This window comes from Anas acuta, chromosome 16 (assembly GCF_963932015.1).
Source record: "Anas acuta chromosome 16, bAnaAcu1.1, whole genome shotgun sequence".
NCBI lineage: Eukaryota > Metazoa > Chordata > Aves > Anseriformes > Anatidae > Anas > Anas acuta.
The window spans coordinates 76,893-97,666 of record NC_088994.1 but is presented as its reverse complement, the minus strand read 5'-3'; the positions used below and the strand labels follow the sequence as shown (position 1 = coordinate 97,666).

General features: G+C 37.8%; 1 long non-coding RNA gene and 1 pseudogene across 1 annotated transcript; one reads left to right on the top strand and one right to left on the bottom strand.

The window, feature by feature from the left end:
* Positions 1-2,324: 2,324 nt before the first annotated feature.
* On the bottom strand, positions 2,325-14,382 carry LOC137865333 (serine/threonine-protein kinase RIO2-like; annotated as a pseudogene).
* A 423-nt stretch (positions 14,383-14,805) lies between these two features.
* On the top strand, positions 14,806-20,271 carry LOC137865335 (uncharacterized). The gene is made up of 3 exons (XR_011101869.1): positions 14,806-15,392; positions 18,721-18,783; positions 19,623-20,271. It is a non-coding gene; the product is annotated as an uncharacterized lncRNA (long non-coding RNA).
* Positions 20,272-20,774: the final 503 nt, after the last annotated feature.

The following is a 20,774-nucleotide window of genomic DNA, read 5'->3' as shown; positions in this document are numbered from 1 at the left end:
CTATACAATAAATGTATTAAAATACCAGTGAATTAAACTGTTTACATCTAAAAGGACCTGTGGGATATGCAGAGGTCTGAAGAGGCACTCCAATCAAGGCAAACACAGATGCAGTGGCAAAAGCTTGAAGCACGAATGTAAATACATTGCTGTCACACACATTTGTGTAAGAGTCATAAACTGTACAAAATAGTTGCTTTGCTCAGCTTACTTTTATTTCAATTCCAGTAAAGTCTTCTTTTTGATTTGGAAAAAATCCCAAAGTAAGGATGTGTGTTCTTTAATTACTGTACAGTCTTTCCCAAAGAAAAATTATTTTTTTCTTTTTTTCTTTTTAAAGATGCAGCAGTAACTGCTGGGCAACCTTTTATCTCCATCACTTGCAAGTTTCAGTACATACTGTTTCATTTATAGAGTGTGCATTGCACAAGGTGTATCTACTCTTTATCTTCATGTTTTGTTTACAAATTAATGAAATAACATTGTGTTTGTTTACTAAAACATTTAAAACCCATTTTGTTATTACCCGCACATTCCTTGCTAGGTGAATTCGCTAAGATAATCAATAATGCTATTGTCTTAACCTCTGCATTTTCCAAGTTCACTCTAAGAGAACTCTAAACTTCATCCCATGTGTAAACTTTGTGGCGACCTTTGATGACTTCAGATATTTCAGGAATTCTGCTGCTTTGAAAAAAAAAAAAAAAAGGCTTAATAAAGATATATTAAGCTGTAACTCCCTCACTTACTCTACTCTCTGAAAAGTCTCGTCTGGCAGAGTAAATGAAAATGGTAACTTACAGCCATCCATTAGAATACCTTTAAAAGAGTTAATGGATGCTTTAAAGGAACATTTTGAAAATAAACAGCATGGATTTCCATCATTCCATCCTTTCTATTCTCATGGAGCACAATCAAACGGGACAGGCTTTGTATATTTTTGGAACCCATTACCAAGACAGACTTAAGGTCATGCACCAGAAAGAACTCACCCACTGTGAAAAGCTCTAAATTAGAAGCCAAAAAGTGTGTGCACATCTTATGCAAAGAGCTTCAACTGAAATCTTATTAAGCAGTCACTGAAACAACCCCTTAACAGATAAGAGTGTAGAAACATAAAAATATGTCTTTTCCCTTTACATTTAAAATGGAAATAAAATTAAATTCAATTAGGCTGCTTTTCTGCCCGTGCTAAAAAGAGCTATTTGCATCAGGAAACAGCCCTACATACCTTGATAACAATCACATTTAAGATTTAATTGGACTTCCTTACTTCTGTCACCAGACCTTCCTGCAGCTTTGATGCTAAAAGAAACACTTATCTATTACATCTCTGCTCTGGCCTGCCATGCTTTTAAGAATGTATACCGCTGCTAGCTAAGACTAGGTTTTTTATTGTAAGAGCAAAAAGACAGAAGTTGAAAACTTTCAAAGCAGAGCATGCTGCAAGACAGGACAGAGGCTGTAATTCTCAATAGACTAAAAGCTGATTTTCAGTTAGGGTAAAGTAGAATATAGATAGTATCAGGTGTGAGTAAAAAATCAACCTCAAATCCAAACTTCCTCATTTCCCCAGCCAAGTAAAAGATTTAAAACGTTGCAAACTATGGGTTGATGACAAACTTTACCATGTCATACGTCTCTAGGAAGGCTCTTCACCTAAATCACAGATACATCAAGATACTTGTTTTTCTAGGTCTTCAGAGACCCAAAATAACAAAAAAAAAAAAAAAACATGGTAATATTTTTTAAAAAGAGAAGTTCAGAATGCTCACCACTTTATGTAAATTGTTAAATGAATTAGATTTATTGGTAACTGCACAGCCAAATTCAAAACCTGAGTGACTGCCAGATCTCTACAGCACTGATTTATTCCTTTTCTCTTATCTATAGATCTTTTCAAGATCTATACAAGATCCTGGAGTGAAAGGAAAAACAAGTAAGAATTGCTTGGTTCAAAGAATGTACATTATCATGTTGTTTGATGATCCTTGTACAGGTTCAAAAGAAAGTTTAGAGTGTTAAAAGCTATCAGTTTTTATTTCCTTTTGATTTTTAATTAAATCAAACAAATATCTGTTTGTAACCTGAGGGCAGAATTTCACATTTAAATTTTATGTTGTAGGAACAAAGGAAAATTTTTAAAGAGGAATCCTCTGCACATCAGAAGATTCTTAATCTATACAAAAACAGTAAAATTGACCTAAAACAAGATACTGTTGGAAATACTGTACTTAAATGATCGTACCTAGTACTACTAATTTATTTTAAATCACAGTCGATATTTTTAACTAGGAACACAAAATAAAATCATGCAAACAAAACCAGAGGAACCAGCATGATGTTTATTAGTTTCCAAAAATACACGGTATTGTTAAGAACTTTTTCCTCCACTGTATAAAAGGATGCTTGGTTATTAGGTAACTGTTTTAGCTGTATGTACTGTGAGTTTTCTCATGTTCGGTGGCAGCTATGATAAATTATCCCCAGAAACTAGCTGCATCCAAGCTTGACTTAATGTTGTGCATATTTTCTCGACGTTGTTTGGTATAAACGTTTGCCTCTCCTTTCTGTAGTCGTCGCCTCAGAGCAGACTTCTGCTGTTTTGTCAGCTGACGTTTTATCTTCCTTTTCACCAGTTCCTACAAATAAATAAACAATTCAGTATCAAAAGTTTTTGAACATCATTTAGTACTAACATTACCATAATGATACTGTATTCTCAGTACTAACATGAACATGTGGTAGTGAACCTGTCGAGAAAACCACCATGCGCTGAGCAGCTGGTGATCCACACCAGGGTTAACTCGAGTTTGCCCAGGCCTGCCCTGGCAATTGACCTAAATAAATAATTAAATAAATAATTAAATAAATAAATAATTTGACCCGCTGGTGCAAAATTACCCCACAATCTAGTAACATTTCTTTTGCATTTACCCCAATTTCTCTTGCCTTGTTTTTTGTTTATGATACTGTCAGCACATTAAGTAGTAAGTTGGTAGTTAAGTCAGGAACCAGAAAGAATTCTTTTGGCACTGTTTAAAAACTGCTGTGACTAATACAACTAAATTATGCAAATACAAGGTAGTAAATAAATCCAGGTACCCAATCCTGATTTCAGTAAGAATGCTGTAGTAATTACATAGTATTCACCTGAATAGTAGTTTCCTAAGCTTTACCACATGCAGGTTGACTATCAAAAATGTGAATAAAAAGAGTAGTATAAGATCTGTCTTTCTTTCCTCGGAAGCTTAGCAGAACTCAGTATTTAAACAAGAGCATTTTGGAAATTAAATCTGTGAATGCTCTTTAAAAATATTCCAGAAGAAATTCCTGAGGAAAGCTGGTAAGAACTAGTTTAAACTGGGCCACTGATGTTTTTCTTCTGTCAGTAAGACAATTGTCATCCTCTGCTTTTTATAGGCAGAGCTCTGAAAGAAGGCTTCTCTACTTCTCCCACTTCAGTGGACAGATGACTTCCTTCACAGTTCATACAAGGCTCGCTAGAAGAAACTTTGCAATACAAATACCAGATATTTTCACTATGCAAAAAATGTAAATTCACAAAATACTACTGCTCAACCACAGCATGCAAGTCTCACTAGTCTCTCCATCATCCTAAGCCTGACTGTAAGCAAAATGAATAAACAAATCTATCATTTATTATTTAAATTTTTGCATAGTTTGCATTATTTCCTATAATTAAATTGCAGCAGTCCCTACAAAGATTTGTACAAGCACAACAAGACATTTTATTTTGTCTGGAATAGCTTATTGTCTGTAACTCATAAGGCTTTCTTTTTGGCACAGTCACCCAGCTATGACTGCACCTACTGCTATTACTGCTATTGTTTATACATGCCCATATGAATTCCTTCTGTGTGTTTAATCTGGAAACCTGCTTATGTTTTAATGTGTTTCTTCATTGAGAAAGCTATATAAACAACAGAGAAGTGCTAGAAGCAGTAACAGGCATTGGCTCTAAGCAGCTCAGTGGGTCTTACTGCAGTGCCTTTTGTGTTTTTAGTTTTGCAATCACGTTCTGATGTTACAAATAGCTCATCATGCATATCCTTTCTTTAGTTCTAGTATTCAAAAGTTCAAATAAGATTTAACAATGGGCAGAAACATTTTACTTAGCGTAAGAGCATATAAATGGAAAGATTACACAAAGTAAATTGACACAGGATGTTTATGTGGCTGAATCTCTTGAAAGCTGCTTCTGCTTTTATCTTTCTTTTAGAACAGAATATTAGGTACTTAAATGCCATTTGAATATTTTAACAAGTTTGATGTGTCTGCCTACAGAAAAAACATGTGTTCGCTAAACAATCAGGAAGGTTTCTACAGTGAGTGACCACTGCTACCACCTACTGGTGTACAGAAATATAATTTCAAATAGGGATCTATAGGCGATTTAAAAAGAAATCCTACACATTTAGGTTAGCAAACTGAAAGGGAAAAAATATGTATCGCATGGATCAGAAGCCAGGCGATTCCTAGCATTTATCCTAGCATTTATCCTAGCTCTTCTTTACTTCATTTCATAATTCAATTCTTTTTCTCCTTAATAAGGCACAAGGCCATGTCCTACAGTAAGAACAGGGATGACTAACAAAAGTCTCTCTTTCCTTCACACGAAGTCCTGTAAAAGTCTTACACAACTTGCAAACATGCTGTTCCCTAACACATTTATTTATGCATAAAACTGGCCTTTCTTCCATTTAAAATTTAGACACACTCTTTAAAATGTGATAGAGGTAGCCATAATGGATAGTATACTGAGTAGGGATGAAGAAAGATGTAAAATTCTGCCACAAAGTATTGATTTATGTAATGCTGAAAGTCAAATTCATATTGCCAAAGACACCATGACTACAATGAATTCATATCTATGTTTCAGAAATGTCGTAAGAGATGTGTTAAAAAGACAGATGAAAAAAGGCCAAGTTAAATCTTTACTCACGCATGCAAATTTAAAATACAAAAACATTAATTATGGGCAACAGAATTGATTTCTAGCAACAGAAATGAAATTAAAGTTGCTAATGCCGGAGTAGAGCTTTTGTGAAAGAGCAAAGAACAACACATGAAGTACAGCACTGGATATAATTCACTTGTAAACATGTAGAAAGCATCAGACCTATTTTCTGTGAACATGGAACTACAAACCAAAGATGTACATAGTAGTAATCAATTAAAGACAGTTACTGCTAACTAGGTATTTGTAAAAATATCTTCAACAGCTACGTCCTAAGATGGTATCAGAGTAAACTAGACAGTAGCAGTAATAATTACCGGTGGAATGGTTGAACAGCTCCCAACACTGCTGGCTGACGTACTTTTAGTTCTTGTTCTGTGCTCCGCAATATGAACCATACTGTCTTCATTTCTAAAATATGTAAATTAATGTTTTATTCCATTCAGTGAGCATCATGTTTCAGTCATTTTTTTTGATATACAATCAAAAGTGCTAGCAGAACATTTGAGTACTACAGAAAGAACATTTACATTTGAAATATTAACACTAGTTCAAAAAACACATTTTATGACAGGAAGGATTATAGTGCAATAGCCACATACATACTACACAAAGTAGTGTAAGAAAAAGAAGCTTCAGAACACTAAAAAGATTAATTCAGATTCTGTACATTGCCTAGGCGTAGAATTTCATGAAAAAGGAAAAATTCAAAAAGAAAACAGGGTATATGAACTTTATATATGCATTCAGGTACATGGGGAGCTTGCAAACTAATAGTTTGAATTTTATATAAGAAGGGGTTAGCTTAAAGGTAAGAAGGAATTTCCAAGTGTGTCAGTAAAGGCATTAAAAGCCACATGGTATGACGTTCAGTAAAATATATTTGAATAATATATTCCAAAGAGCTTGTTCTTGCTAATTTCAGCCGAATGAGGGGCAGAGGCTGAGAAAGAGCACTCTAATTATAAACTCACTTGTCAAAGCTACTTAGCAGCAGCAGCGTTTTAATATAAAAAAAAAAACTTTTACTCACATTATTACTACAAATAAAGAAAAAAGAAGAAAATTTCACCACACCACTAGACAGTAAATATAAGTATTTACCTGTAAGGTCTCAATTCCTTATTTAAAGTTGACAAGTCAACCAGATCAGGGCATTCATCGTTGTCCTTATCACTGCTGCCCTCTGTCTGATTTTCAGCAGCATTGTCAGGTATTCTTTTGTGCTCAGAAAAACCAAGTGCACAACTCTCTGCATCTTCACTGGACTTCGAAAGCACAGGCTGCCCTTCAACCTTTTCTAAGGCTGAACTCAACTCTGACATACTCAGTCCTTGTGAATTTTCACTACTTTCTGTGGCTTCAGCATCTTCACTGTGATAACAAGTCTTCAGAGGTTATGCTTTCAGAAACCACTTCATATATGAAGTCTGCATTGTTTTCTTTATCTTGGCTGAGGAAGTTGGCGTTACTTTCAGCATCTTCTACAAATTCCCTCTCCTCTGTTGTATGATCATCCTCATCAGAGCACTCTGGGAAAAGCAGCTCATCATCTTCCTGCATTTCCTTTGTATAACCACTGGCAGCAATCTCTATGTCAAGAGAACTCTCTCTCCTGAAAGAAATAGAAGTGAGCTTTCTTTTAATATATCAAATCATTATGCTGTATTTTGGATTAAAAATACTATCAAGTTAGACTATAATTACCATGCTATTAACAAAAAGAGTATACTCCATTGGAACATAGGTAACATATTACAGTGCAGGGCTTTGGGTAGTTAGCAGAATGTAGCCTGACAGAACCAGACTTTCATACAAGATGATTCCATCTTCATAATCAGCACTTACTGAAAGCAAACAATTTGATTTTAACAAATATAATACTTAAATTATGCTTGTGCAAACAGAACGATGAAGGACATGTTGACACACACACAGACAATTCCCCTTTGAGAAAGGGCTCAGAGTGATATAAAACCCTTTTAACTGAATCAGCTTTGCTCTTAAAATATGTGAGAAAATTGTTTGCTTTTCAAAAGGGACAAACTACAGTAGAAAAATTTTGAAGATAATATTTGAAGAGGCAGTCACCACATGTACTAGCATTTTGAAAATTAAATTTAAAATTAAAAACTAAGTTAATACTTGATCCCCCAGGACTGTTAAATATGGTTTTAAGAGTCAGAGAAACTAATTCTGCGTCACCGTAACATTTACGGCATTTGGATGTATCTCTTTCCCCTAGCTGCAAGAGGTAAGACAAAGGAGACAGCAGATGTTAAGACGTGCTTCAGTTTTTGGAAACCACTTTTAGTAACTGCCAGTGAAGACAGTATGGATCCTTTTTACTGTAAGAATGACAAAAATATTTCAAATTGGCTCTTTTTCCCCCTGTTCACTTCTAAAATCATCTCTCAGAGGCATCCATTTTTCTCAGAAAACCAACGTAACTACCATAACATGGGGGAATTACGAGTCAGATGGCATTTTTTACCTGTTATCTTGGAATGATGGGAAGAGCTCACTCTCATAGTTGAAGCGTTTCTTAAAAAACTCCTTAATGCAGTTAACATCCCTGTCAAAATACCTGTTTAAAAAATACAGAATTGTAAAAATGCAATAATCAAGGAAATTAAGTCTACTGGTATGACAAACTTTTACTCTACTTTCTTGCCTTTTATTTGAATATTAATAACCATCAGTGACTCGAAGTGAGAAAGTACACGTGTAGGTATACATACATAAATGCAGATTATTTCTATTCATTTCTTAATTGAAAGAAATAATATTAACTGAGAAGCAATTAATTACACATTTATCCTAAGGAGATTTCTACTCATTCATGAAACAAATTGCATTTGTAATGTATGGTGAAAACAGTAGAAAAAGAATTTGAAGCAGGCTTATGAAAACAAATCATGGTTGACTATTTGTTGTTATCAGCACTTAACTGGTTTATTTTGCATACATCATTTGTACGTACCATTCAGCATTTGGATGTGATGTTGATATCATCTGAGGGAAATCAATCATAGTGACATGATCATCATTATCCAGTATGAGATTAAATTCATTGAAATCCCCATGAATCAAACCATGATTGCCAAGTTTTACAATTAGATCCATTAATTCACTGTAGACAGCAGCAGGGTCTTCGATGTGGTGTACTTGGCATCTGGAAAGTTAAATAAAAAAGAAAATATCCTGAACCCTGAAGGAATTAATTTAAAAATATAGACAAGGCATACGAGTTACATCTGAGAGAATGACAGGGTCACAATTTGAGTCGTAAGGGATCTCCAGAGGTTACTAGTCCAATACTCTGCTCACAGCTATGTCAATTCTGAGATTAGATGAGACTAATCAGAGCTCTACCAATGCGGGCTTGAAAGTTTCCAGGGATGGAAACATACTGTGCAATCTCCACCACACTGCCCTCATGGGGAGAAAGCTTCTCCTATCTCCAGGTTAAATCCCTCATTTTAACTAAAGCCCTTTGTCTCTTGTACTCCTATCAAACACGATGGTTATGCTGCCTAATTTAAACAATGGATCAGCGAATTTTTATGTCTGGATTGTTTTAGGTAACTTAGGTCTTCTTGTATTCAAATGCCATTCAAATGTCTCACAAAAAAGTGTTTTCAAGACTAAGCTGGGGATAAGGCAAAGCCAAAAAAAAAAAAAAAAAGCTTAAAGCACTCCAGAATATACTCCAGCATAAACTCCAGAATAAAAGCAAAGTATATGTTTTGCCCCAAAAGTGCGCAGAATAGACATCACCTTATTTTTACAAGCAGAATAGGCAGCTGTCTTATTATACCAGGAGCTGTCAAGAAGCCGTCATTTACAGCTAATTTGTGATATATTTTGGCCTGAATGCAACACTGTAGTGTTATGAGAACATATCAGTTGCACATAAAAACAAAACACAATGGAATTCAAGCAGCTCTGTAATAGGCTGCTGTTGAATATTTTCATATTAACAGCAAAATTAATTGGTGACATTTCTTATAGCCAGAGGTCTGTATCATAAAATATATCATTTGTTCTTTGAATTTGGAAGTCATCTAAACTGGTATCTTCTGAGATGCTGATCACCTGAAATAATTTCTCATCTAGTACAGCATCTCCTTCAGGAAATGCTTAGTTAAAATTGCAGAACTGGGATAGCATGGTAAGCCTCACCTGCAATGCCCACATGTAACTTTAAAGCTTTCTGTCTACAGGACAGATGTGGAACTATTTAACAAAGGGAAAACGGGATAGAATAAAGTCTTAAAAGGCACTTCTTCAATGTAACTCTTCAACTGTATACTTTGGGATTAATTACACTGAACCTTTGTTACTGTACATTATATAGAGTATCAAATAGTGCGGTGTCAAGAGTTGGACTTGATGATCCTTAAGGGTCCCCTCCAACTCAGGATATTCTATGATTCTATGAAATAGCTATTTTGCATTCTGCTATGGAAACAAAACAAGCCATTCATTCACATACAAAATTCAACATTTTTTCATGTTTCTGGATGTTGAAAAACTGAAGAAAAGTAATCTTCCTTGAGCAAAAAACAGCGTTCAATGCACACAAATACATAAAATAAAAAATAAAACAAACAAAAAACAAACACCCCCCAAAAAATCAACACAGAAGTTCTACAACGGCAACTGTACAAGTTGTAATCCTACCTGAATCTTTACCACAACATGGATCATGAACTGGAGCTCAGAACGTGGAGGATACACAACTCAATACTGAATATTTGATATACTGAATATATCAATATTGAATATCATTGAATAGATAACATATAGAACATAAAATTTCTGTGTAGAAAATGGTTGTAGCACTAACCTCTGTATCACATTGCTCCTCTGATGTATTCCGTACTTAAAAAAAAAAAAAGTCTATTTCCACCAGTCTTTTTTGGACAAAGAGAGTATGTTTTTAGTTTTCCTTCTCTCACCAATTTCTCCAAATATACTGAAGCAGAACCCTAGCCGTTCTGGGCCTGACTTTATTCATGCTTTATTCAGCATGATCAGAACTGACTCACACGATAAGGAAAAACGTCATCCCTGCTGTCTTACTGAACCTATCGTTGTTAGGGTTTCTGTAAAACAGACTTCAAGCTTCCAAACTTACAAAGGGTAGCCATCAAGGAGTTCCATTATAACTGCATGCCTGTTGTAGTCTACAGGTTTTGGAACAGGAAATCCTCTGTCATACAAAGCCTGGAAAGAGACAACATATTGAAAAATAAAAGATAACCATTAAGAAAACATTACATACATGACAAACTACAAATATAAGATAAGCAGTTAAGCACCATTGCGGAAGCAGCATCCTACACATTATTCAACTGCTAACTGTAAAAGTCAAATCATGTGCTTAAGGAGGAAGAGCAATCTGAACTTTCACTACTAACTATGCTTCTGTATTTTCCAGAGTTTAGTTATCCTGCAGGTGGCAGGAAAACACAACGGGATAGAAAAACAGCAGAATCGTATCTGGTCTGTTAGCTTAAGAAACCACCAGCAGATAATTGGGAATAGGGTGTTAGAAAAAGGTTCAACAGTTCTTGTAAATACAGTTTGGCCTGGTCAGGTAATCCACACTCAGTCTCAGTAAGGCAAAAATTTCTTCTTAAATATTAATATCCAGTATTACACTACATTAAAGATTAACTAAAGGTAGGCCATAGTATTTTGTAGCTCTGTTAGCTTGCTCTAACCATGTTTACCAAATCATTCACTTGATTCACAGAATGGCTCAGGTTGGAAGGAACCTTAAAGACCACCTGGTTCCACCCCTTCTGCCATGGGCATGGACACCTCCACTAGACCAGGCTGCTGAAAGCCCCATCCATCCTGGCCTTGAACACCTCCAGGGATGGGGCATCCACAGCTTCTCTGGGCAGCCTATGCCAGTGCCTCACCATCTTGAGCACAGAATTTCCTCCTAGTATCTAATCTCAATCTACCATTATTTTAATTTAAAACTGTTACTCCTTGTCCTATCACAACACTCCCTGAAAGAGTCCCTCCCCAGCTTACCAGTAGGCCCCCTTAAGTACTGCAGGCTGCTATTAGCATTCCCTTAAGCCTTCTCTTCTCCAAGCTAAATAACCCTGACTCTCAGCTTTTCTTCACAGGAGAGGTGCTTCACCCCTCTGATCACCTTTGTGGTCCTCCTCTGGGCCCACTCTAACAGCTCCACATACTTCTTGTGCTGGGGGCCCCAAACCTGGATGCAGCACTCCAAGTGGGGCCTCACAAGGGCAGAGCAGAGGGTGACAATCACCTCTCTCCACCTGCTGGCCACTCCTCTGTTGATGCAGCTCAGGAGGCTGCTGGCCTTCAGGGATGCAAACAAATACTTCTGGCTTATGTCAAGCTTTTCATCCACCAGAACATCCAAGTCCTTCTCTGCAGGGCTGCTCTCAGTGTGCTCTCCCCCCAGTTTGAAACTCATCGCTTACAGACCTAACAAATACTCTGTAATTATGTTTGTGGAAGTGATCCAAATTGACAAGACTAAAATACTAGTAGATACTTCACGAATTTTCCCTAGCATATAGTCTTTCCTAAGACAAGGTTAAGTGAAATGGCGATAGTCTATTCACTGCCTTTATTAAGACTCAGATGACTGGACAGCTTCACCTGAAATTTTATGGAAATTGCTTCAGTTCCATACGACTTCCATGGCAAAGTTTGATTTTGTCACTTGAAAGTATACAAAATGCATCAGCACTGTCATTCTCTGAAATGTATACTTTAAGTCCACTAAAAAAAACAAATAAAAAGCATACATCCTAACATATACTGCAAATATGAAGTGATGAGAAGATAATCTGAGAAGTACATTCCAGACTATTACATCGTTGTTAATATGGTGCAAACAACCACCTACCTTCATGTAGGCAAACTCTTTCATTGCTGCTAGCCGGGATAAATACAGCCATGACATTTTGTGCCTGTGCTTATGGTAGTCACGCTTGTTTTTCAGGCTGCGAAAGGAAGTTCTTCCAAGCCTGTGCAATTTCATTGCAAACTGCTGCTCGTCTTCATTTGCAACAATATAAATATCTAGGAGAAAAAACAGCAGCACAGATCTGAGAAATAAATGGTATCTGACAGGTATATAATGCAACAGTGCAGTGAGAAATCGGTTACTTGACTTCTTGTAACTGCTATTTCTGGAATAGCAAAGTCTACTACACTTCTTTTAACAGAAAAGACAACCAAATTTGTATATTATGTATTACAAATCTGAACAAGAAGAAGTCATTGGTGAAGAGATTATGCTGCTCCACTAGTAGAATATCATAGAATCATTACGGTTGGAAAAGACCTCCAAGATCATCTGGTTGAACCATCCATCTGATCTGAAACATATTTCAGACTAGGGGATCAGAAGTAACTTAATTGCACACTAGAAAAGACTTCTCTTGACTGGACAGAAAACTCAAGGTACCTCTTACTTTAAAACAGTGTTAGCAATTGGCTATGTTTCATTTTTACCATTTGTCCCCAATAATCCTCTTTTTTTTTTTTCGTCGTTTTTTAATGTCAAAAGACATGCTGTGCCAAATTACAATCAACATATGAGCATGAGAAATCAAGATAGCACTCCAATAGTTTGGACTGTATATTACTTTTTTTTTTTTAGGTGGGATGAAACATTTGATGTTATTTTTTTTTGACAGAAGGCTTCAAAATTCTTTGCAAGTCACAAGACAACTGTCACCTGTTTGCAAAATACCTTTTAAGGAACCATCCAAGAATTGTACAAAATGGTCAAAGTGGAACAACACTTGTGAAAAAAATCAGATGTAGTCAAGACTCACACAGAACTTGAAGTGACCATAAATTTTGGTGTTTGACAGATTAACTGATATGACTATCCAAAGGTAAATTCACCAAGTTTCCAACAAATTAACAAAAATACAGACCCATTTCTTCTAAAAAAAAAATTATATACTGAAAACACTTTTTTAAATTACCTGATTCTTTGCCAACACCCATCTGGTTTCCAACAGAACTGATGACTTGCCGGGAAGACAGAGTTCTCAAGGCAAGGTAATCATATCCTGCATTAGTTAACCGATAGCCCTGGACAGCTAGGAAAAAATAAATTACACAACATTTCATTCCATATTATGCATGTATTTCTTTTAAAAGAAGTTTCATTTTGGTCTCTCTTTTTTTTTTTTTCCTGCTTATGGTACACAACACTCAAATAGTATTTTCACTGTTGGCTAGTATCAACCCAACTTGACAGTAAGTTTAAATTCGTGCAAGCCTTTTGAAAACTAACTGGATAAAAAGTAGACATTTTGTTAGCCCCTTGGTAACGCAGGCAGTGACAATGGTTCAAATTGCATAGGATTACTTTGAAAGATGATTACTTAGGAGACACGGCAAGGATTCAGGATTGTTTCAAAGACCTAAACCAAACCTTAATGGTCTGAAAAATGGAGACAAAAAGGAGATGAATTTCATGAAGACTCCCACATTGTGCTTGCAAAGCCAGATGCAAGTGCAAGACTAAAGGAAATCCAACGCTACTAACAGAATGGGACAGAATAAATACTACTTTAGTGATCGTTCCTGACTGGCTGAAGGTATAAGGTTTTTGCAGTCCGCTCCAGTTTGTCTGCTGTAAGACTGTAACACATTTGGGCTGATCCCTATGTGAACTTAAATACTACCTTAGCTAACAATTATTTATTTTATCCACGAATTTGGACGAACGAATCCATGAATTTCAGAAATCACCAACACCATTTGTTGCTGAAGGAGTTCACATTCCCCAGCTAGCCCCAAGGCGAGACGGGGCTCACAAACGCCCCGGATACCCGAATGACCAAGCTACCGCACTTCTGTGGCGCTGAAGAACCGGGAGGGCCGGGAGGAGGCTCCCAGCGCAGGCCCCACACTTACTTTTGGTCTGCTCGTAGGCCAGGAGCTTGTGCTTGGCCAGCTCCCGCAGCACCTTGTTGCAGCCGCCGTGCTTCAGGCTGGCGATGGGCGCCACCAGGCTGCCAGGCACGATCTCGTGGTTCTTCATGCCCATCTCCACCTGCCGGGGAGCGAGAGGGAACGGTCGGCGGCATCAGCGGGGAGGGGACAGGAGGGGAGCGGGGGGAGCTGCGCCTTCCCTTCCCTTCCCTTCCTTTCCCTTTTCCCTTCCCTTTTCCCTTCCCTTTTCCCTTCCCTTTTCCCTTCCCTTTTCCCTTCCCTTTTCCCTTCCCTTTTCCCTTCCCCTGTCCCCGTCCCGTCCCGTCTCACCGCGGTGAGCACCCTGAAGTGCTGCCCGCTGAGGTACCGCAGCACGGCCACGTTCAGCTTCCCCATGGCGGCCGCGCCCGCACCCCCCTCAAAGGGCTGGCCGGCCTCACGCGGACACACCGCGCATACGCACGCCCCCCTCTCCCCTACCTCGCCCTACCGGCGGAGCCTGTTTTGGGTCCTGGCAGCTACATAGAGACGCGTGTCCTCCGATGTATCTTCGCATACCGAGCCAGTAGCAAAGTCACTTACAACTCAAAATAGAGACAAAACAAGCCTCTACGAATCGAGACAGAATAAGCCTTAAGGTGATAGCTTAACCCCTCGCTCTACTCTAAAAGAGTTAATGGGGTTGCATGTGTATCTGCCCAGACCGATCCAGTGGGAACACCACCCACGGCACCAGACACCCAGAGCGCTGCCCCGGCTGCAACTGCGCATGCGCGGCCACCGCCCATGGCCATGAGGGCGTGTGTGTGTGGGGGGGGTGGAGGCTACCAGTGCGCATGCGCCTGGCAGCCCCGCTCGGTGCGCACGCAGAGGGCAGTGGGGCGGGGCGGGGCGGTTCCAGACCCAGGGGTTGCGGGTTCGAGTCCCGGGGCGGACACGTTTCTTCGCCGTGACACCCCGTTATTGCCATAACTAATACCGGGGCCCAAAGAGGCAGAAATACAGCTGCAGCCATCCCAGCCGTGTGTGGTTAGGTAGCAATACCTGGGAACAAATCATGTCTAACCTGCGGTGTGATGTTGCTCACGGAGGCTGGTTTTCCATTATATGTTATCACGGTTACCTCTGTCTGCACCGGTTAACGCGAAAACGCCCAGCAATGTTTCTCAGGCGCTCAAATTTTGCTCGAATTTTGCAAATTTTAGCTGACAGAGCTGCAGCTCGCGAACCGCTGCCTCTGGGGGGCGGCAGTGTTTTAGAAAACAGGAGATGAAACTGAAGTGTTTTTTGGTGGTGGTCCCTTCCCCCTCCGTCCTGCAAGATGGCATGGCAGAGAAATTATTTTCTGGTTTCTCATGTAGGTCCTCGTGTAGTCCTTCTTATAGGCTGCCTATATGGACTAGTCTATAAAGTATTTTTGCTAGAAACATGAGGAATATGTGACTGCAACGTGAGTATCCAAATGAGGTAACTCCATGCGAAAAAAGGGGATGTTAACTCCCTGTATAATCAGCTAATTAAGAGGCTGGCTGTTTCAATATATGCATAATATAGTGGACAGTAAGGCTATCCAGAATTTAATTCTTGGCTCTTAAGGCATCTGGAAAGTTGAATTTGTGAAATCAGATCTTAAATTTCAGCATGAACAGACGAACAGTTCAAACAAACAAACAAAAAAGCAAAAAACAAAATGTGATCTTAAAGTCAGAAGTTTAACCATGAAACTTCTCTAGAAGTCTGTACTGATGTAACTGTTAATAAGCACTGTAAAAAATACTGTTATTTTTGACTGGTCAGTATACTTCTAAGGACCTGGCTGACATCATGAAGAATACACATAAGTACATTCATTTTTTTGTATTTTTAAGCATTATAGGTTTCACCCATTTTATATGCATGCATGTATATGTGTATGTACATGAATGATCATTGTGGTGTCAGAAAAAACTCAGTGTTTATAAAGTTTTTCTAATGAATAGCAGAATCCATGCCAAGTGTACAAATGCTGCACATTCTCTTCTGCAAGGAGTTTTATAAATCCCCAAAAGCTGTAGGTTAGTGTAAGGTTTGAACAGTGCAGTTCATATAGTGGGCTCTTTCATAGTAGTTTTAGGAAACTACTGTTCTCAAGATAGATATGAATGCTTAGCAGTTTTATTGCTTCAGGTGTTCCGTTTCAAATGAAAATTAGTAATAAACCTAAAGGGAATAGATTGTGGGAGCGTTAAAGTTTATAGTTTAGGTAATTGCTAAGGTGTCTGAATTAGTAAAAAAAAAAAAAAAAAAAAAAAAAAAAGTAATTGCTCTATGTATAAAGAGCCCACAGTGGTGGCTCTATGTTACCTACATGTTTATATCTGGAATTTTAGATCAGTATTTGGCACTTGTCAAGGAAGTGTTTAGTCACTTCATGAGCCTTATTTGGTGGTCAGACAGCTCCATTTGCATTGGAGTTGAGGCTTGTCTGATACGTGTGAGGTCTAGCTGGGGTCTATTCCCCCATCGTAGCTGAAAACAGCCTCCAAAAGGCTGTAAAGCAGGGTAGTGAATATTTTTAGAGTGGATAACATGGGAACCTTTCAGCTTTAATTCAGTGATACAGAATATTTAACACTTAAGTCTTTCCTAAAATACTTACTAATTCAGCTTTTCAGATTCTTTTATTTGTTAAAAACTATAGGGCTTGCAAAGCACACCATTATTTTAATGCTCATGTTGAGCAGTATGTAAAGCTTAGTGCTCGTGCAGTACATTAGTGAGGTTTCTTTCCACACATGCAGGCTTCTCAGCTCTGCCTCATCGTGGTGGTACTGCTCTCAGTAGTAGGGATAAACATAAAGTCTGAAAGGTTGGCTCGTTTTCTAAGCTAGTTAAGTTTCTTATGTTTGGTGAGAGACTTCCAACAAGTTCTATACACAGTAGTGTGTTTTTTAGACATTAAACATTTAACATTAAAGGCAGGTAACAGCCCCTTCCTGCAGACTGAGTGGTGCTAACTTAAGGTGTGTGGCAGTCAGAGGTGGGTACAAGTTGATGCCATGTGGTAAAATTGTATACATGTATATGCCATTGGCAGTTCTTCTGACTGGTTACTAAGGTTCTGTAAGCCAAATTCTATAATCATCAATCATCTGTTGGTTGCATATGTCTTAAGGAGGGCAGTCATTTTTCTTTGTCATTGTGATAACTGCTTAGTTTTCAAAAAAGGAAGGAAAGACAGAGAGCTTATTATTATTATTATTATTATTATTATTATTATTATTTGAATTTGAATTGCTGTCCAGCCAGAGACATGGGTGCAGAGGGAGTTTGTCTGTCAGATGCCATTTAGAGAGCTCTGGTACATAAATTAGAGTGGAGAGATCAGAATGAGCCTTGATACTACTTCATTTATTTGATCACAGTGTGGGGAGAATTGAGACTTTGAAGCCAGTTTCTATGTGTTCAGATGGAGAATAAAACCATGAGAAGAAAAAGAGTAGAGCTCTCTCCTGGGCATAGAAAACTGGCAGGCTGTGACAAAGCGAGAGCTCTCAAAACCTTCCTATCAAACCTCAAACTTGGACCTGTCATTTTCTGGATGGCCAGTTTCCTGCCAGCCCACCTATTAGGTCATTAGAGATTGGAGGTATGTCCCTTCTAGGCCCTGGGTAGACTACCAGAGGGGCAGTGTCTAGCATCAAATGAACCTAGCTGCTCATTTTTGAAGCAGTAAGGACCTAGTGTCAGAAACTGGTTTTGTTATTTGAGCCAGGTTCTACTGACTGCATATGATTGACTCCAAGCCTGGACAGATATTCTCTCCACTTGAATACGTCTTTTACCAGAGCATAACAATCAATTAACAATCAATTAACAATCGACCTCATCGCAGTCTACAACTTCCTAGTAAGGGGGTGTCGAGAGGCAGGAGACCTTTTCTCCATTAACACCAGCGACAGGACCCACGGGAACGGGGTTAAGCTGAGGCAGGGGAAGTTTAGGCTTGACATCAGGAGGGGGTTCTTCACAGAGAGGGTGGTTGCACACTGGAACAGGCTCCCCAGGGAAGTGGTCACTGCACCGAGCCTGTCTGAATTTAAGAAGAGATTGGACTGTGCACTTAGTCACATGGTCTGAACTTTTGGGTAGACCTGTGCGGTGTCAAGAGTTGGACTTGATGATCCTTAAGGGTCCCTTCCAACTCAGGATATTCTATGATTCTATGATTCTATGAATTTACGCTGACATACTTCTCAATTTTTATGTTTTTCCACCTGTAGATTGCATCTCACTGTAGGTTGCATTTTAGTCTCCTAATTTATTCCCTGATTTTTATTTTTATTTTTGTACCACCTCATTAGTGATTGTAGAAGAAAATGCATAGTAGCTGGGCTGCATCCGGAAGTGCAAACCAAAGTGCTATAGATAGCATGAATGTAGGAAAAACACACTTTATTGTCTTAATGAAGAAAAATAAGCTTTAAACTGACTTTAAATATGTCATAAGACTTCATGGTATTAGAAAACATGCTAAAACAGACTGAAAAAACTATTATGAATCTCTCGTTTTCCAATACATTCTTAGACCAAATCCTTTGAGATTCAGAGCTATTGTCCTCACTTTAATGTGACCTTCTTTAATGCAACCTTATAATACCTTGAATATACATCTCTATGAGCCTGTGATAATATTAAACAATCATAAAGTCAATTGTTTTATAACTATTACATTATGGATTCTTTGTGTTTGTGGTACACTGAAAATTTGTTCATTGATCTTTTGCTTAATTCTACAGATACTTTTCTTACTACAGCCTGCATACAGAATGTTCTTTAAATGAGCACAGAATGTGCTTCAGGTAATTTAAAGGCTTCCTGGCTATCTTAAAAATTATATTGATTTTCACCTTGAATATTCACCTGTCCTTTATTTTTAGAGATATACAGGGAATGTGGGAGGGGAAGTGCGCCTTTTCCCCTTTTTTTTTTGTCACTCAGCACAAGGACAGTTATTGCCCAGCAATAACAGTATGTTCCATTTAGAGTCCAAAGCACTAATATCATTACTTTTTCTCTAGCTTTGATGTAAAAAAGATCCTGATTGTGGTTACAGAATCATAATCCTTCAGTATTTATTTTGAGGAGCTGTGAAGCCAACTTGTAACTGCCTTTGTATTCTACAGCTTTTTGTTTACAGCCTTTCTTCCTCTCTTTTTTCAATCTTATTTTTAGAAAAAATATAATGTTGCTGATAAGAGAAATGTAGCAGTCTTTCAAGCAAGTAAGAATAACCAGTATTAAACAAAAGGTAGAAAATCAGAAAACTATTGGCTAAAAGCTGCTATCTTGAAATGAGACTTGTTTGTTTTCAATAAGTAATTTTCTTACTTCTCTTCAAGAATGAAAGATTCTCAGTGAAAGCTAGTAGTTAAAATTAATATCCATTTGATGTGAAAATGGAACAAACATCAGAAGGACCAAGCATTTTGCTTGGCTAAAGAAACTGCAGTTCTCAAGGTAGGATAATAATTCTAAGTGAAAAATTTTCATTTTTAAATACTTTTAATATTTCACTTTTAGAATTTGCATTTGCTTTCAAAAAGCAAATGTGGTTGGATTAGAAGGGTGCAAACTTGTACGTTCTAGTTTATTTTTGAAAGTGTTAACTTATGATTTTTTTATTTTTATTTTTTAACAGAGGAGGAATTTATCTACGTTGGGAATTTGTTGATAGATAATTGATGTATACAATGGATATGCATATACCATTTGGATTTTTTTTCTACTGTAGCTTCACGCAATTTTTGGCATTGTAATCTTTCAAGATGTCAATGCTTCTTTATACATTTCATGCGCTTATATGTAAAGTATGTTTAAATAAGCCACTGTTTTCAGTAGATCCTGCTTTTTCAGTGAAACTCTCGTTTTGAATATTGTGGTTGTCAGAATTCTGAAGCAGCAATGCAATAAAAGAAGTTGTATAAGATCTTTTATATACAGAAACCTAGATGTACACTTTGCATATATGTACAAGTGCTTTTCTCTGGTTACAGTGTTTGCAGTCTAGTGCTAGTAATCTTTACTATGAAAGGACTTTCTGTTTTTAATCCTTTAGATAATTTTTCTTTATAAAGAAATATAATTTAAAGTGACTTTATTGCGAACAGTTTTGAAGTGCTGAAATTACACATGCTGCCTATTTTTCAAAGCCTGTTACTGCTAATGAGTTTTTTATCATTATTCTGCAAAGAATGGTGATGTTATGAATTGGTATGTTATATTGTCAACAAGCATTGTTTTTGAAGAAAAGGTTTGAAGATATTCAAAACTATCACTGTTGCAACAAATCTATTGCTTTCTTTTAAATAGTTGCGACATCCATTACAGTTCTATGAATTCTGACAGTAATTCAGGCAAACAGGAGGAACCAAAGACCAGATGATGCTTGTGTAGCAGGCATTTTTCTGTTCATTGCCAAGTGCACAGTTCACTGTTCGGTCACCTGTGTCGGCTGGTTTAGTGCCTTTAATGCAGTTCTCTGCATGCTCCCTATTCTATAAAGCTTACTTGGGGACTTCAGACATTGCCTGTCTTATTATTCCCTAAGGAAGGGTAAGGCCTTTACTGTCCATCTGGAAGGATCACTAATTAGAGCCCTTGCTTTGGCACAGAGTGTGTCAAGCCTGCAAGCCTTCCTGCTGGGATCAATGGCATTCATGTTTGCTTTCATGAATGCACAATGGACAGGGATCTTGGCAAAGAACTGCGTATTTAGCTTGTGCTGAGAAGCTGAGTCTTCACAACATTTTAAAGTAATTGTAGAGGTAGAAAGGGAGCTATAAGAATACAC